Raw genomic sequence first — 15,933 nt, 5'->3', positions numbered from 1 at the left:
AGAATTCAACAAGCATCCAATGTGACAAGTGGTTAACTGGAACATTTGAAACTCCTCTTGGCATGTCCAAATCTGGTTGCCAATTCTGTTGTCGGTGGATTATTTTCACTTGGAAGGATGTGTTCATCGACATCACATTTTCTTAAGTATATTCGAGTAGGGAAGTCAAATCGGGAAACTGAATAATGCAGTCACATCTGTTCGTTGCACATGCAAAATGCTGGCTCGTGAACTGATTATACACACCTCTCTCCAAAGAATCTGCATTTATGAGCCCACTCAGGAAAGATAACACTAGCATCTTGCCTTTTAGGCAAAAGCTTATTTGTGCTTCTCTTGTAAGAGAGCACTGGGAAAGAAATGGAATGTCGATTACACTGCAGCTGGGCTCTTTGAGGTGAGTAAGTCAGAGAGAGAAGGAAACAAGCACTCCAACATTAAAATGAACGCAGTCTGCTGCATCGCAAAGCTCCGTGTCCTCAATGTTCACCTTGAGCCACGTCGGCCGCAAATACTGCAAAAGCTTGGATTGCAGTACACGTCTGTGGGGCGGCAAGGCAAGGGGTAAAGCTGCCCAGTGCTGTGCTTGCACTCCCACAGAGGCTGGACTAGAGGAAAGTCAAAGGGATGGGAGATAGACAAGCAAGATGAAGACTAAAGAAAGTCAATCCCAAAAGGGACCATTTACCGGCTAAACTTTTCTTATAATACATACTTCTATTTGAATCCCAATGATCTGTACATGATTAATGCTTCCCGACACATCTCATTCCTTCCCTTCTCTTATCCCTTCCTCCTTTTCTTTTCTCCTCTGGAATTGCTCTGCCTAACTTAGTCCTATTTATCTACCCAGACCCAGTTATTTTCACCAGTTGCCTCCAAGCCCGGCCAGGCCACAGAGATCTTTCTTCTGAGCACTTGGCAGTCACATAAGGGACGCTCTCCGCCATCCACTTGGCCTTTAGTTATTTGTGCCCCTCTGATTCCCCTCCAACCTCCCAGCCGCCTCCCAGCCTCCACGCTGCTCCCTGCCCTCGACTGAACCATTCCAGGGGAGCCCAGGCCTCCTTCCCAGCTCGCCTGGTTCTCTCTTTATAGGCAATCTCACCCACTCCTACGGCTTTATTTATGACCAACCACATAGGCCAACCATTCTCACTATAGAGCTCCAGCCTGGGCCTTCTCTTCAGACCCATATTCCCATATATTATGCAATTGTCCATTCAACAGTTCCCGCTGTGTCATCTCTCCCTGCATCCAAAAATGAACGCATGATGTTTCTTGCCCCTAGAACCTACTCGTCCCCATTCTCTCTGTTGTTTATCTCCTTGAAGGTCATTACCACCCACCCAGTTGCTGGTGGTAGACTCTGGGAAGTCATCCATTATGTGTCCTCCCCTTTGGCCCCTCACAATCCAACAATCACCACATCCCATGAATTCTACCCTTATTTCTTAAGCGTGTCTATGTCTCCCCACCTCTACTGCCATCAACCCAGCCCAAGCCGAACTACCGCTTACCCAGACGTTTGCAACAGCTTTCAAACTCATCCCCCAGACCCCCTCCTCCCTCTCAATCCCTTCCCCTCACAGCGACCAGAGTGATCTTAAAAAAAAAAAAAAAAAAAAAAAATGTTAAATCATTTTCCTGCATAAAGCCCTCCCAATGACCTCCCACGTTTTTTGGAAAAAGTCCAAAATAATTACCCTGGCCTTCAAGGCCCCCAGTCAAGCCCCTACTTTTCTCCCCAGTCTTGCCTCCCATTACTCTCTGTCTGTCACTCACTAAGCCATTGTCCAGTTCCGCTCACGGAGTATCCACCCAGCCTGCCCTTTATTTTTTATATTTATTTATTTATATATTTATTGGAGACAAAGTCTCGCTCCATCACCCAGGCTGGAATGCAGTGGTGCAATCACAGTCATTGCAGCCTTGACCTCCTGGGGCTCAAACAATTCTCCCACCTCATCTTCCTGAGTAGCTGGGACTACAAGTGCACACTGTCACATCCGTCTAATTCCTAAACGTATTGTAGAGACAGGGGTCTCACTGTGTGGCCCAGGCTTAGCGTGCATTTTAGAAATGCCTTAGGAGCTTTAAAAACTAGCCCTGCCTCAGTCCCACACCTACAGATTTTTGACTTAATTGGACTGGGGCAGGGCCCGAAGAGTGAGACTGTTGAAAGCTCCCCAGGTGATTCTAATATGCACTAAGTTCGAGAACCACAGGTCTAGACAACACTGGCCACCTCAGTTTGTTCAAAAGTACAAAGCTGTCTCCTCGGCCCATTCTGTTGCTTACACTCCCATCTCTCCTCCGTTGCACACTTGCAGCTCCAAGTTAGGTGTTACTGCTTGGGGGATCATTTAACAATTATCTCATACTACCCGAGCTTCAAGCAGCTCCCCCTGCCATCCATAGTCAATGTCTTTTTATTCTCCTGGTGAAATGATTTGTGGTCATGCCATGCAGAGCCATATTGGAGCCTGAGGCAAAAGGAAAAATCAGTAATAGTGAACCTGTCTTTATTTATATATTTATTTTTGAGATGGGTCTTACTCTGCTACCCAGACTGGAGTGCAGTAACATGATCACAGATCATTGCAGCCTCAACCTCCTGAGCTCGAGGGATCCTCCCACCTTAGCCTCCCAAGTAGCTAGGACTACAGGTGCATGCCACCACGCCCAGATAATTTTTGTATTTTCTATAAAGACAAGGGTTGCCCAAGCTAGTCTTGAGCTCCTGGGTTCAAGCAATCCACCCTCCTTACCTTCCCAAAGTGCTGGGATTACAGGAGTGAGCCACTGCACCCAGCCTGATCTTGCTCTGTCACCTAGGCTGGAGTGCACTGGCCAAATCAGAGCTCACTGCAGCCTCAACCTCCTGGACACGAGCAATCTTCCTGCCTCAGACTCCCAAGTCACTGGGATTACAGATGTGAGCCACCATGACAGCAAAATGTTTATATTTTATGTATCATAGATTTTCGCATTTGTTTCCACTTTAAAAATTTTTGCATTAAAAATTTCCATGATAACTGAGTTTTTGGAGTCCCCTTACATTTTTGCACCCAAGGCAAGTGCTTCACTAGCTTTACCCTAGCCGTAGGCCTGATCTGTGAAACGGTTTCTTTACTGCCTTTCTCTCCCACTGGCCTTGAAGCTTGGTGAAGTCAGGCAGAGGCTCTCATTGTTCACTGCATTATTCCCAGTGCTCAGCCCATCACCTGGTAGAGAGTCGGCATCCCGTAAATGCCTGCTGAATTAATAAGTGACAGTTATCTCTTCTTATCTGTATTTTTTGCCTCTTGATTAAATCAGAAGCTTCAACTACCATACCTGTCCAAGATAGAGTTCACTGCTTCCTCATTCAGCTTAGAAACAAAGCCAGGTTGGCGTAGGGGTTGACTTCCTCCCTCCCTCATCTCTTGGCCCTGCTGGCCTCCTCTTATGTTAGCTCAGTTTCTGCCTCAATCAGTTCATCAAAACCCCTTTGTGTTCCTTGACTACATTTTTACTTTTGAAACAGGTCTATCACAAACAGAATTTTCTAGGGTCTTGGAGCTATCTTCCTGCCAAATAAGATAGAATTAGAGAATAACCGTAAGGGTCACCTACAACATCCCTCTCAACCCATTCTGTACACACGCACCTTGTTCACTGGCATTTCTGACACCGTATGTCTGGGGCAGAGCCTGAGAGCAGGCATTCCTAACAAGCTCTCAGGCGATGCCATTGCAGCTGGTCCCCAGGCTACGCTGAGCTGCGTGAATGTAGACCAGCGTTTCCCAACTTTCTCCAATGATATGAATCAGCTGGGCACTAAAAAATAAAGCTTCCCAGACTCCTCCCCTGGAGATTCGAATTCAGCGGGTCAAGGATAGATCCTAAAGATTTTTCTTTTCAACAAGTACCCAGGCTAATTCATCTCTTCAGAACACTGGGGCAACACTAATGGAGTCCAACGCCTTCCTCTCAAGAGAGTATCACAGGTATGGCCCAGCACCGCCAGGGAAAGAGCTTCTCCTACCTTGCCGTACTTTCTCCCCTCGCTTTCTTCCCTGGAAGCCATAGAGAGCAAATCAAACACATCAGCTATCTGAAGACAGTCTGCAGGAGACTGTGAGCCCCTTGAGGGCAGAAGCTGTAATGTATTTTTAGGTTTTGTTATGTGGTTATTTTAGATTTCTCATTTTAAAGATATTTTATAAGAGTATAAAAGCAGCGTGTGCAACAATGCAAAGGTATATAAAGAGAAAGCTGGTCATCCATCTCCCGGCACCCACCTTCTTCCCCACCCCAGCGACCCGAAGTGAAGATTGGTAACAGCCTGGCAACATTATTCCTTCGAACATAGACAAGCATTTATCCACACTCAAGGCTTTTGTTTGCTTGTTGTTTTCACCAAAGTGGAACCATAGTATATATATTACTCTGCAGCTTGCTCAACTTGCTTGCTTTTTGTGTTTCTGTTTTTGCTTCTTTTTTTTTTCTTAGTGACTTATTAGTATCCTTACATGTCAAAAGATATGGATCTTGTAAATTTTCTGGATATTAGCCCTTTGTCAGATGAGTAGGTTGCAAAAATTTTCTCCCATTGTGTAGGTTGCCTGTTCACTCTGATGATAGTTTCTTTTGCTGTGCAGAAGCTCTTTAGTTTAATGAGATCCCATTTGTCGATTTTGGCTTTTGTTGCCATTGCTTTTGGTGTTTCAGACATGAAGTCCTTGCCCACACCTATGTCCTGAATGGTATTGCCTAGGTTTTCTTGTAGGATTTTAATGGTTTTAGGTCTAACATATAAGTCTTTAATCCATCTTGAATTAATTTTTGTATAAGGTGTAAGGAAGGGATCCAGTTGCAGCTTTCTACATATGGCTAGCCAGTTTTCCCAGCACCATTTATTAAATAGGGAATCCTTTCCCCATTTCTTGTTTTTGTCAGGTTTGTCAAAGATCAGATAGTTGTAGCTATGCGGCATCATTTCTGAGGGCTCTGTTCTGTTCCATTGATCTATGTCTCTGTTGTGGTACCAGTACCATGCTGTTTTGGTTACTGTAGCCATCAAAAAGTGGGCAGAGGACATGAACAGACACTTCTCAAAAGAAGACATTTATGCAGCCAAAAAACACATGAAGAAATGCTCCTCATCACTGGCCATCAGAGAAATGCAAATCAAAACCACAGTGAGATACCATCTCACACCAGTTAGAATGGCCATCATTAAAAAATCAGGAAACAACAGGTGCTGGAGAGGATGTGGAGAAATAGGAACACTTTTACACTGTTGGTGGGACTGTAAACTAGTTCAACCATTGTGGAAGTCAGTGTGGCGATTCCTCAGGGATCTCGAACTAGAAATACCATTTGACCCAGCCATCCCATTACTGGGTATATACCCAAAGGACTATAAATCATGCTGCTATAAGGACACATGCACACGTATGTTTATTGCGGCACTATTCACAATAGCAAAGAGTTGGAACCAACCCAAATGTCCAACAACGATAGACTGGATTAAGAAAATGTGGCACATATACACCATGGAATACTATGCAGCCATAAAAAATGATGAGTTCGTGTCCTTTGTAGGGACATGGATGAAACTGGAAAACATCATTCTCAGTAAACTATCGCAAGGACAAAAAACCAAACACCGCATGTTCTCACTCATAGGTGGGAATTGAACAATGAGAACTCATGGACACAGGAAGGGGAACATCACACTCCGGGGACTGTTGTGGGGTGGGGGGAGGGGGGAGGGACAGCATTAGGAGATACACCTAATGCTAAATGACGAGTTAATGGGTGCAGGAAATCAACATGGCACATGGATACATATGTAACAAAACTGCACATTGTGCACATGTACCCTAAAACCCTAAAGTATAATAAAAAAAAAGAAAAAAAAAAAAAAAAAAAAAAGAAATACAATGTAATCGAGTAAAAAATGTTCAACATCACTGTCATCCATTCAGTAGTAAATACATATAATGCAAAACTAAAAAAAAAAAAAAAAAAAAAAAAAAAGATATGGATCTTTTTTCTAATTTCTTTTCTTTTTTTTTTGAGAGAAGTCTCGCTCTTATCCCCCAGGTTTGAGTGCAATGGCTCGATCTCAGCTCACCGCAAACTCCGCCTCCTGGGTTCAAATGATTCTCCTGCTTCTGCCTCCCAAGTAGCTGGGATTAAATCACCTGCCACCACGCCAGGCTAATTTTTGTATTTTTTAGTAGAGATGGGGTTTCACCATGTTGGCCAGGCTGGTTTCAAACTCCTGACTGCAAGTGATGTGCGCACCTCGGCCTCCCAAAGTGCTGGGTTTACAGGCGTGAGCCGCTGCGCCCGGCCCTTTTTTCTAATTTCCGTATGCCTATTACACAATGTTTTTATATAAACAGAATTATACATGCTAGAGGGGTTAGTGCAATCTTTTTCCTACTCTTCTTACTTGGGTCAACACCCTCTCCCCGACCCATGTTCATAACTAGGAGTGTAACTCTGAAATGTTTCTATAGTCATATATACTACTATATACACACATTCCCAAAGAGAAGGGACTTGTTACTGTTTCACAAACATGTAATTATACATTCTTTTCAGCAAATTGATTTCCTTACTCAACAATATGAGCTGAAATATTTCCGGGTCAATTGGTACAGATCTTATTATTTTTTAATTTTTTTCTTAATTTTTTAGAACTGCAGTCTGTTGTCCAGACTGGAGATCAGTGGCCCTATCACAGCTCCCTGCAACCTCAAACTCCTGGCCTCAAACAAAATGCTTGGATTACAGGTGTGAGCCACAGTGCAGAGCCTCACTATTTTTGATGATTGCATAATATTCCCCATTGTAGAGAGAACCTTAATTTATTATCAGTCTCATACTGATGTGCCTTCACTTTTCTCCAGCTTTTTGCCTTTTTGAAAAATGCTGCATTTAACATCCTTATACATGTATTCTTATATACCCATTTGTGGGAAATATTTCTAGTATATATATATATATATATATTTTTTTTTTTTTTTTTTTTTTTTTTGAGACGGAGTCTTGCTCTGTCACCAGGCTAGAGTGCAGTGATGCAATCTTGGCTCACTGCAACTTCCACCTCCCAAGTTCAAGCGATTCTCCTGCCTCAGCCTCCCGATTAGCTGGGACTACAGCTGCCCGCCACCACGCCTGGCTAATTTTTTGTATTTTTAGTAGAGATGGGGTTTCACCATATTAGCCAGGATGGTCTCCATCTCCTGACCTCGTGATCCGCCCACCTTGGCCTCCCAAAGTGCTAAGATGCCCTTTTTTTTTTTTTTTTTTTTTTGAGATGGAGTCTCGCTCTCGTTGCCCAGGCTAGAGTACAGTGGTGCGATCTTGGCTCACTGAAACCTCCACCTCCCGGGTTCAAGCGATTCTCCTGCCTTAGCCTCCCGGGTAGCTGGGATTACAGGCATGTGCCACCACCTCTGGATAATTTTTGTATTTTTGGTGGAGACGGGGTTTCACCATGTTGCCCAGGCTGGTCTCAAATTCCTGGCCTTAAGTGATCTGCTCACCTCGGCCACCCAAAGTGCTGGGATTACAGGCATGAGCCACCCCACCCAGCCTTGATTTTAGTTATAGTATTCTTTGCTGTACAGTAGTTTAATTTCTTTTAGGTCAAAAAAATCTAACATTTCTATTATATGGAATTTCTGACTTAAAGTCACCATTGAAATGCAAATTGTTGAAAATAAATATTTTCTTCTGAGATTTTTGGTTTTGTCCCTGAAAAGCCTTAATCCATCTGAAATTTATTTTTGTATATAATGTGAGATAGAATGACAACTTGATTTTCTTCTATATAGATACAAGTGGAGCCAACGTTATTTATTAAACTTTTTCATGCTGAATTGAGATCCCACTTGTATCGTAAATTTAAAGTACATGTGAACTATTTCTTAATTCTCTGTTTTGCCACATTGATCTCTTTATTTCTGTTTCTCATTATTTCTATTCTAATCACACTTAATTGATTGCAAGCATCTAGTCTTTCATATAGACTTTACAGTAATTTCCCAAATATCTCTATTTCCCAAAAATCAAATATTCTAATTGGGAGGCACATGAAATATAGAAATTAGTACAAATGCCAGGTGCGGTGGCTCACGCCTGTAATCCCAGCACTTTGGGAGACCGAGGGGGGTGGATCACAAGGTCAAGAGATCGAGACTACCCCGGCCAACATGGTGAAACCCCATCTCTACTAAAAATACAAAAAATTAGCCGGGTGTGGTGGCGGGCGCCTGTAGTTCCAGCTACTCGGGAGGCTGAGGCAGGAGAATGACGTGAACCCGGGAGGTGGAGCTTGCAGTGAGCCGAGATTGCGCCCCTGCACTCCAGCCTGGGCGACAGAGCAAGAATCTGTCTCAAAAAAAAAAAAAGGAAATTAGTACAAAGAGAACCAACTTTTTTATTACGTCATCCAGAGGGACATTGTATGTTTTTCATTTCTTGGGATCTTGTTTCATATCCTTCAATAAAAGTTCATGTTTTTTATTTTTTTCCTAAGTATTTTAATTTTTTGTCATGAGTGTGATGGAACCCTTCATTCCATTCCATTTCTATCTCATGGGGCTTATTACTAGTATAAAGAACAGCTTTTGGTTGTTTATTCTATATTTGTCCACCTTATCAAATTAATATTAATTCTATTTGTTCTTTTTTATACTAGAATTTTACGTTGTACAACAACTTCATCACCAACAACCACAGTTTATATTGTTTATTTCATTTTTTTTCACCTTACTGGCAACCCAAGTTGACCTCAAGTGATCCACCTGCCTTGGCCTCCCAAAGTGCTGAGATTACAGCCATGAGCCACTATGCCCAGCCTCCTCCTTCTTTATTCATAGATTACATTATGTTCATAGACTTCCTGATATTGAGCCACATTTGCATTATTTTTTGTTTTTGAGACAGAGTCTTGCTCTGTTGTCTAGGCTGGAGTGCAGTGGCACAATCTCTGTTCACTGAAATCTCCGCCTTCTGGGTTCAAGTGATTCTCCTGCCTCAGCCACCCAAGTAGCTGGGACTACAGGCACCCACCACCACGCCTGGCTAATTTTTGTATTTTTAGTAGAGACGGGGTTTCACCATGTTGGCCAGGATGGTCTCGATCTCTTGACCTCGTGATCCTCCCACCTTGGCCTCCCAAAGTGCTCGGATTACAGGTGTGAGCCACTGAGCCCGGCCCATGTTTGCATTCGTGGAGTAAACCTTCCTTGCTTACCATGTATTTTTTTTTTTCATAACTTTGCTGGACTTTCCTTGATTTTATTTAGAATTTTGCCTTTATTTTCATAAGTGAAATTTTTGTTTTTCTTTTTGTTTTTGGAGGGTCCTACTCTGTCACCCAGGCTGCAGTGCAGTGGCACAATCTTAGCTCATTGCAACCTCCGCCTCATGGGTTCAAGCGATTCTTGTGCCTCAACCTCTTGAGTAGCTGGGATTACAGGCACCGGCCACAAGGCCCAGCTAACTTTTGTATTTTTAGTAGAGATGGGGTTTTGCCATGTTGGCCATGCTGGTCTCAAACTCCTGGTATCAAGTGATCCTCCCCACAAAGTGCTGATTACAGGCGTGAGCCACCTCACCCGGCCTCATACATGAAATTGATCCACACCTTTTTTAGGCGGTCTATCATTTCACGCTTTTGATATTCTACAGCTTTTATCTATGGCCTTGAATAGTTTAGATAATATTGTGATGATCTTTTTTTAAAAAATCTTTTTAAAACTCAGCTGTGAAACCATCTGGTCCTTGTGCTTTTGCATGTAATATTCTTAGATTTTCAGCTTTTACTTGCCTTTTGCATATAACATTTATTAAAATTATTTTTGTGAAATATCTTCAAGCAAGAGAGGCACAAAGTTATATAAGAGCATAATAATGAGTAAATGAAGACATAACCTTAAAGCACAGACAAAAAATCCAAAAGTAAACTCTGAAATTCTAATAATTCTTCCTAGGGTAGTTGAAGCAATGGATGCATTTATCACAGAAAACAAGATAAATTACAGAAATGTTATGTAGTGCTCTATCCAACATTAAATCTAGACATAATCCACAAAAGGGAAAAAAACTGAAAAGCTAAATAGTTAATTGTCAAGAGAAACTATGTTGGACAATGATAATATTCCTCCTAATTTCTAGCAATATTCTCCTTAAGAGCATACTTAAATGGTATCCGTTTAGAAAGCACATTTACAATAACTCTGTTTGTTCAATTCTTGGGTAATTGGTAGGTTCATTCCCTGACTGGTTAATGATCACCAAATAGCCCACGTTTGTCTGTTTTCTACCTTATACCGTGACATTCATTTTCTTTTTTCTTGGAGTCTGTCTCTATCACCTAGGCTGGATTGCAATGGCATGATGCCAGCTCACTGCAACCTCCGCCTCCTAGGTTCAAGCAGTTCTCCTGCCTCTGCCTCCCCAGTAGCTAGAACTACAGGTGCGCACCACCACGCCTGGCTAATTTTTGTATTTTCTTTTTTTTTCTTTTTTCTTTCTTTTTCTTTTCTTTCTTTTTTTTTTTTTTTGAGACAGAGTTTCGCTCTTGTTGCCCAGGCTGGAGTGCAATGGCGCAATCCTGGCTCACTGCAACCTCCGCCTCCCGGGTTAAAGCGATTCTCCTGCCTCAGCCTCTGGAGTAGCTGGGATTACAGGCATGTGCCACCACGCCCGGCTAATTTTGTATTTTTAGTAGAGATGGGGTTTCTCCATGTTGGTCAGGCTGGTCTCAAACTCCCGACCTCAGGTGATCCACCTGCCTTGGCCTCCCAAAGTGCTAGGATTACAGGCGTGAGCCACTTGCACCTGGCCTAACTTTTGTGTTTTCAGTAGAGACCAAGTTTTGCCATGTTGCCCAGGCTGGTTTCAAACTCCTGATCTCAAATGATCCTCCCACTTCAGCCTCCCAAAGTATTGGGATTACAGGCATGAGCCACCGCACCCAGCCAACCCTGACATTCTAAATGAAATAAGATGTACAGATAGTCTTATTACTATTTATGTTTTCAATAATGACATACAATGACATGTGTGGGCCTATAAAATATGCCAATTGATTTAGGAATATAAAACAAGGTAAGAGATCTAATGCACTTTTTAAAAAATGAGTTTCTGAAAACAAACATTTAGTGGGTAACAGTAAGTTGTTTTTATAAGAACTCTTTTGGCTCCACTATCTTCTAGGCTGGGATAAAAGTAGTAAAATTCAAAGATCACAGTAAGTATAAATTACATCTAGGTTACTATGAGTTTTGTTAATTTTAAAAAAAAAGAAGAAGAGGAGGAAGAGAAGGAAGAGGAAAAGGAAGGAAGGAAGAAGAAAGAAGGCGAAGAGGAAGAAACAAGGAGGAGGAGGAGGAAGGGGAGGGAGATGAGGAAGAAGAAAAAGAAGAAAATGCTTTTATTCTCCCCAGGAGGGAAGCTTTTACTTTTCTAGTCAGCCAGAACTAGGGTGAGAGAAGCAAGGCACATAGGTCACACAATTCAAGGAAGCGATACTGTACAAGTGCCAGCCGCTCCCTTAACGTGTCTGTGAAATCGGGTGCTTCCTATGGAGTGGGGTGCCTGGGTGCCAGGGCTGGCACTTGCACAACCTTATTTTCTTAAATTTTGTGCCCTAGGCACCTCGCTTGCCTCTCCATAGTCCCAGTTCTGTTTATATTAATTAATTTGTTCTTCATATTTGGCTTTATTTTATTCTTTCCATAGAACTTGTTCCATAGAAAAGCAACTAGTACTTTTATTTTTAGTCATTCTTCTTTAATGGTAATAGTATGTAAGGCTGTAATAAACAGATTTTAATATAAAGCATTCTTTTCACTGTAGTTTTTTAGTATTAGCTTTATATTGCTCTCTGCTCCAAAGATTACCCAGGAAGTATTCTTCAATTTGTAAATAGGCTATTCTGATCACTTTTAAATTATTTCTAGTTTTATTGAATGTGGCTATAAAAATCTCTCACTTATGTATTTGCTAAGCCTTTCTTTGTGATCAAGTACATAGTCAATTTTTATAACATTCTACTGGATATGTGAAAAAATTCTGTGTTTTACTTGAGAAATTTAAGATCATATATCTATTAAACTAAGTTTGTTGATTGTATTATTATTCTGTAGCCTTATTTTTTGTATATTAGATATGATTCTTAAAAGTGTTTTAAAATCTCTATTTTAATCAAATTGTGTTTTTATTTACATTGTTTGGTACACATAAGTTTACTAATGTTAATTCTGCTTCACAAAATGTGCCTTATCTAACTCTTGTTAGATAACATTCCTCCTTTAATGCCTCTAATCTTTAATTCCTCCTTGTCTGACAATTAATTTTGCTAATCCTATTTTCTTTTTCACTATATTTTCTTGGTATCTTTGTACATTTCTTTATTTTCAACTTTTCTTTATACTTTGTTTCTTTAAAAATTTTAGATATTTTTCTTCTAGATAGAGTATAACTGGCTTACTTATATTTTTAACTCAATCTAAATGCCTCTGACTTCTAATAAGAAAATCTATTCCATTTACATTTAGTGAAATGATTGGACTCTTACTATCTTATTTATTTATTGTCTTACTTTACTAATTATTTTCTTTTACATACTCTTATTTTTGCAGATTGATCAAATTGATAGTTCCCTTTTCCATCTTGTTGATACAACTTTTCTTGTAGATTTTCATTCTACTTCCAGCTAGTTTCCCTTTCCTGTTGCTCATAATCAGATACATATTTCTTTACCATTATATAAAACCAGACACATACTTCTCCCACCAAATACTGTTTGTCCACTGCTTCCACTCCCCGTTCCAAACTTTAGAATACTTTCACTTCCCCTCCCAGTTGCACAGCTACTACCCAGATGAGAACTCTGGAACATTTCCCTCCTTCCCACCCACCTCCGATGCCCAGATTTGCTGAGATTCACTTATTATTTTTAGCACCAGACTGTTTTTAGAAGAGTCGTCAAGGCAGATGGTGATGTGATCAACTCAGGAAAAGAATAGAATTTTACAGAGTGGAAGACCCAGTAACATTCACAGTCAGAGGAATGAGCTTCTGTGGCCTTTAGTGTCCAGGAGCCGGTAATACATTTTGACTTGGGTGATGATCCCCTTTACTATTATTCTAAGATTTTATATTCTTCTAATCCTTCCCAACTCTACTGGAGACTTTGACAGCTTATTTTATCACCAAGCAAAAGGAGCTGGTAACATATTCTTGGATACTTTTTTAAGAGTGGACTGAAGATACTGGAGCGCCAAGCTGCAGGTCTGCCTAGGTTGATTTCCATATAGTCCTTTTCTGTCTGTGGTTGGCAGTTTTCCATATTGTCACTTCCAGTGTTGTAAGTAAGCAGTCCATTGCCAGGATGACTCTTTCTTCTTTAGGAGTAACTTGTTCTTCCCTGTAGAGACTTCTAAGATTTTTCTCTATTCTTGTAGCTCAGAGATATAATATGCCTAGAAGCGTGGCTTCTGATCATCATTCCTTCCTGGAACTCTTTTATGTTGTTGTTTTTGTTTTTCAGAGACAGGATCTCACTTTGCTATCCAGGCTGGTCTCAAACTCCTGGCCTCAAGCTATCCTCCCATTTTTGCCTCCCCAAATGCTGGGAGTATAGGCATGACCCACCACGCCCAGCTCCTGGAACTCTGAGAGGCCAGTCTCTCTCTTCATCTCAGAAACCTTTTAAATATTTTCGGTCACATCTCCCTTCTGTTACATCCTTCACCTCCGTTCTGGATTTTTACTATCTCTTTGTAATCTTGCTCTGTGCTTTCAGATGTCTTTCTCTGACACTAATTCAGACATCAACAGTGACCACTTTCTCCTTCAATTTATCTCTTGAAAGCTCTGGTTCAAAATCATCCCTTTTTGGTTCCAGAAAATCAGTTTTATTGTGCTGCACTTATATCTCCCTTTCTTATTCTTTGGTTCAAGTTATCTATGCCAGCAGCTATTTCTGTACTGAGGGTTCTGCTTGTAATTCTCCCTGGCTACTGGACTCCATTAGGAATCTTCTTTTCCTTTGTTTGATCACTGGGGCTCTGTTCCAGATACTGAGGTACCTTAAGAGACAGCATTCGCAGCCTGATAGAAGGAACAGCAGTATCAGCCTCCCAGGCTCAAGCTTAGCAGCATGTGGGTTGCCAGTCCTCTGGCAAGGGACTCGAAGGAAGCCTCTCTGCCCCCTTTCTCGTCTCCTCACCTCTGTCAGACACCTTCATAGCAGTGAAGGCAACTCAATCCATCTGGTCAGCTCCTCAAGAAGCAGGGAGACCCATATATTCACGAGGACCCTGCCCCAGTTCCCCTTCTTAGGCTTCTGATACGGTTCCCAGGCGGGAAGACAGTCTTGCCCTAGCTCTCTGACAGGATTCTGCTGTGGCCCGAAGCCTCATTCACATCCCAGGCCTTATCTGCCCCCTGCAAGCCCCAGCAGCTGCTTTTCTCGGGAGAGGCAAATGGGTTAAACTGCAAGTAGAAAAAAGTTCAAGCTGCTGTCATTCCAGAACTCCTAGTTCCTCATGTCTCGGAACTTCTTGATATCTTTATTTTTGCATTCTAAAGTGCTCAATAAATATCACTGAATAAATGCTACCACCCCTACCTCAAATCCTATCTGGTGCAGGTTCAATCAGTCATGATGCCTTTGGAAGCTAACTCAAACTGGCTTAAATAATGAGGGTTTTTTGTTTGGTTGGTTTTGTTTTGTTTTTAAATCTCACACAAAAGGAACTTTCAAGGTAGAGTGGGCCTCAGCAAGAGCTGACTGGGCCGCTTGGTAATGTTATGAAGATGCGGTGTTTTTTCTTCCCTCTGCTCCACCATCCTTGATGTTAGCTTCATCCTCAGGCTGTTAGCAAGTTGCCCACTGCGGGCAGCTCACTCAGACATGGTAACATCCAGAGAATGAACAGTAGACATCATGCAAGAGACAGCCGTCTTATCTTACTGGCCAAAATTAGGTGACATGACCATTCCCAAACTTGGCAAGGGTAATGAGATTAACCACAGACCAAGGATCCCTAACCACATGTCTGTTAGAGGAGAAGATACTTAAAATCAGGGAACACCTGCTCCCAAGCTAAATGTCCCAGTTCAGTAAGCAGTTTTTCACATGAAAACAAGAACAGTTGACATTCGAGTGTTCACCATATGCAAGGTGCCTCACATACATTCTCCTTTAATCCACAACACATTCCCCTGAGGTGGCTAATATTATTATCCCTGTTTCACAGATGAGGTACCTACAGCTTAGCTTTTACAAGGTCACACGGCTAATGGACCATCATTTCCCTCTTTATAGATTCTATGTGTCCATGAATGCAGCCTACTATTGCAGTCAGCAACAGAAAATGTCCTTTACATATTAACTCCCCTGGACCCCATGTGAGAGCTATAATTAGGTATTGTACTTTAAGACACTGTCTTTTCATGTTATGGAGCTTGGTAACTAGCTAAAAGTGCCAATCATTCATGGCAGACCACTAGCTGTGCCCTCCCTGCTGCCGCTGAGACTGTGCAGAGGCATGTGGCTATGCTGTGGAGTTTCACCTTTGTTTGATTATATAACAAGCCCAAGAATCCTTTTTATAAAACAAGCCTTAAGATCTTAATATGGGGCCGGGCACAGTGTCTCACACCTGTAATCCCAGCACTTTGGAAGGCCCAGGCAGGCGGATCACAAGGTCAAGAGTTCAAGACCAGCCTGGCCAAGACAGTGAAACCCCCGTCTCTACTAAAAATACAAAAATTAGCCGGGCATGGTGGTGCAGGCCTACAGTCCCAGCTACTTGGGAGGCTGAGGCAGGAGAATCGGTTGAACCCAGGAGGTGGAGGTTGCAGTGAGCTGAGATCACACCACTGCACTCCAGCTTGGGCAAAAGA

Source organism: Symphalangus syndactylus, chromosome 5 (assembly GCF_028878055.3).
Source record: "Symphalangus syndactylus isolate Jambi chromosome 5, NHGRI_mSymSyn1-v2.1_pri, whole genome shotgun sequence".
NCBI classification, from domain to species: Eukaryota; Metazoa; Chordata; class Mammalia; order Primates; family Hylobatidae; genus Symphalangus; species Symphalangus syndactylus.
This window is presented reverse-complemented; position numbering follows the sequence as displayed.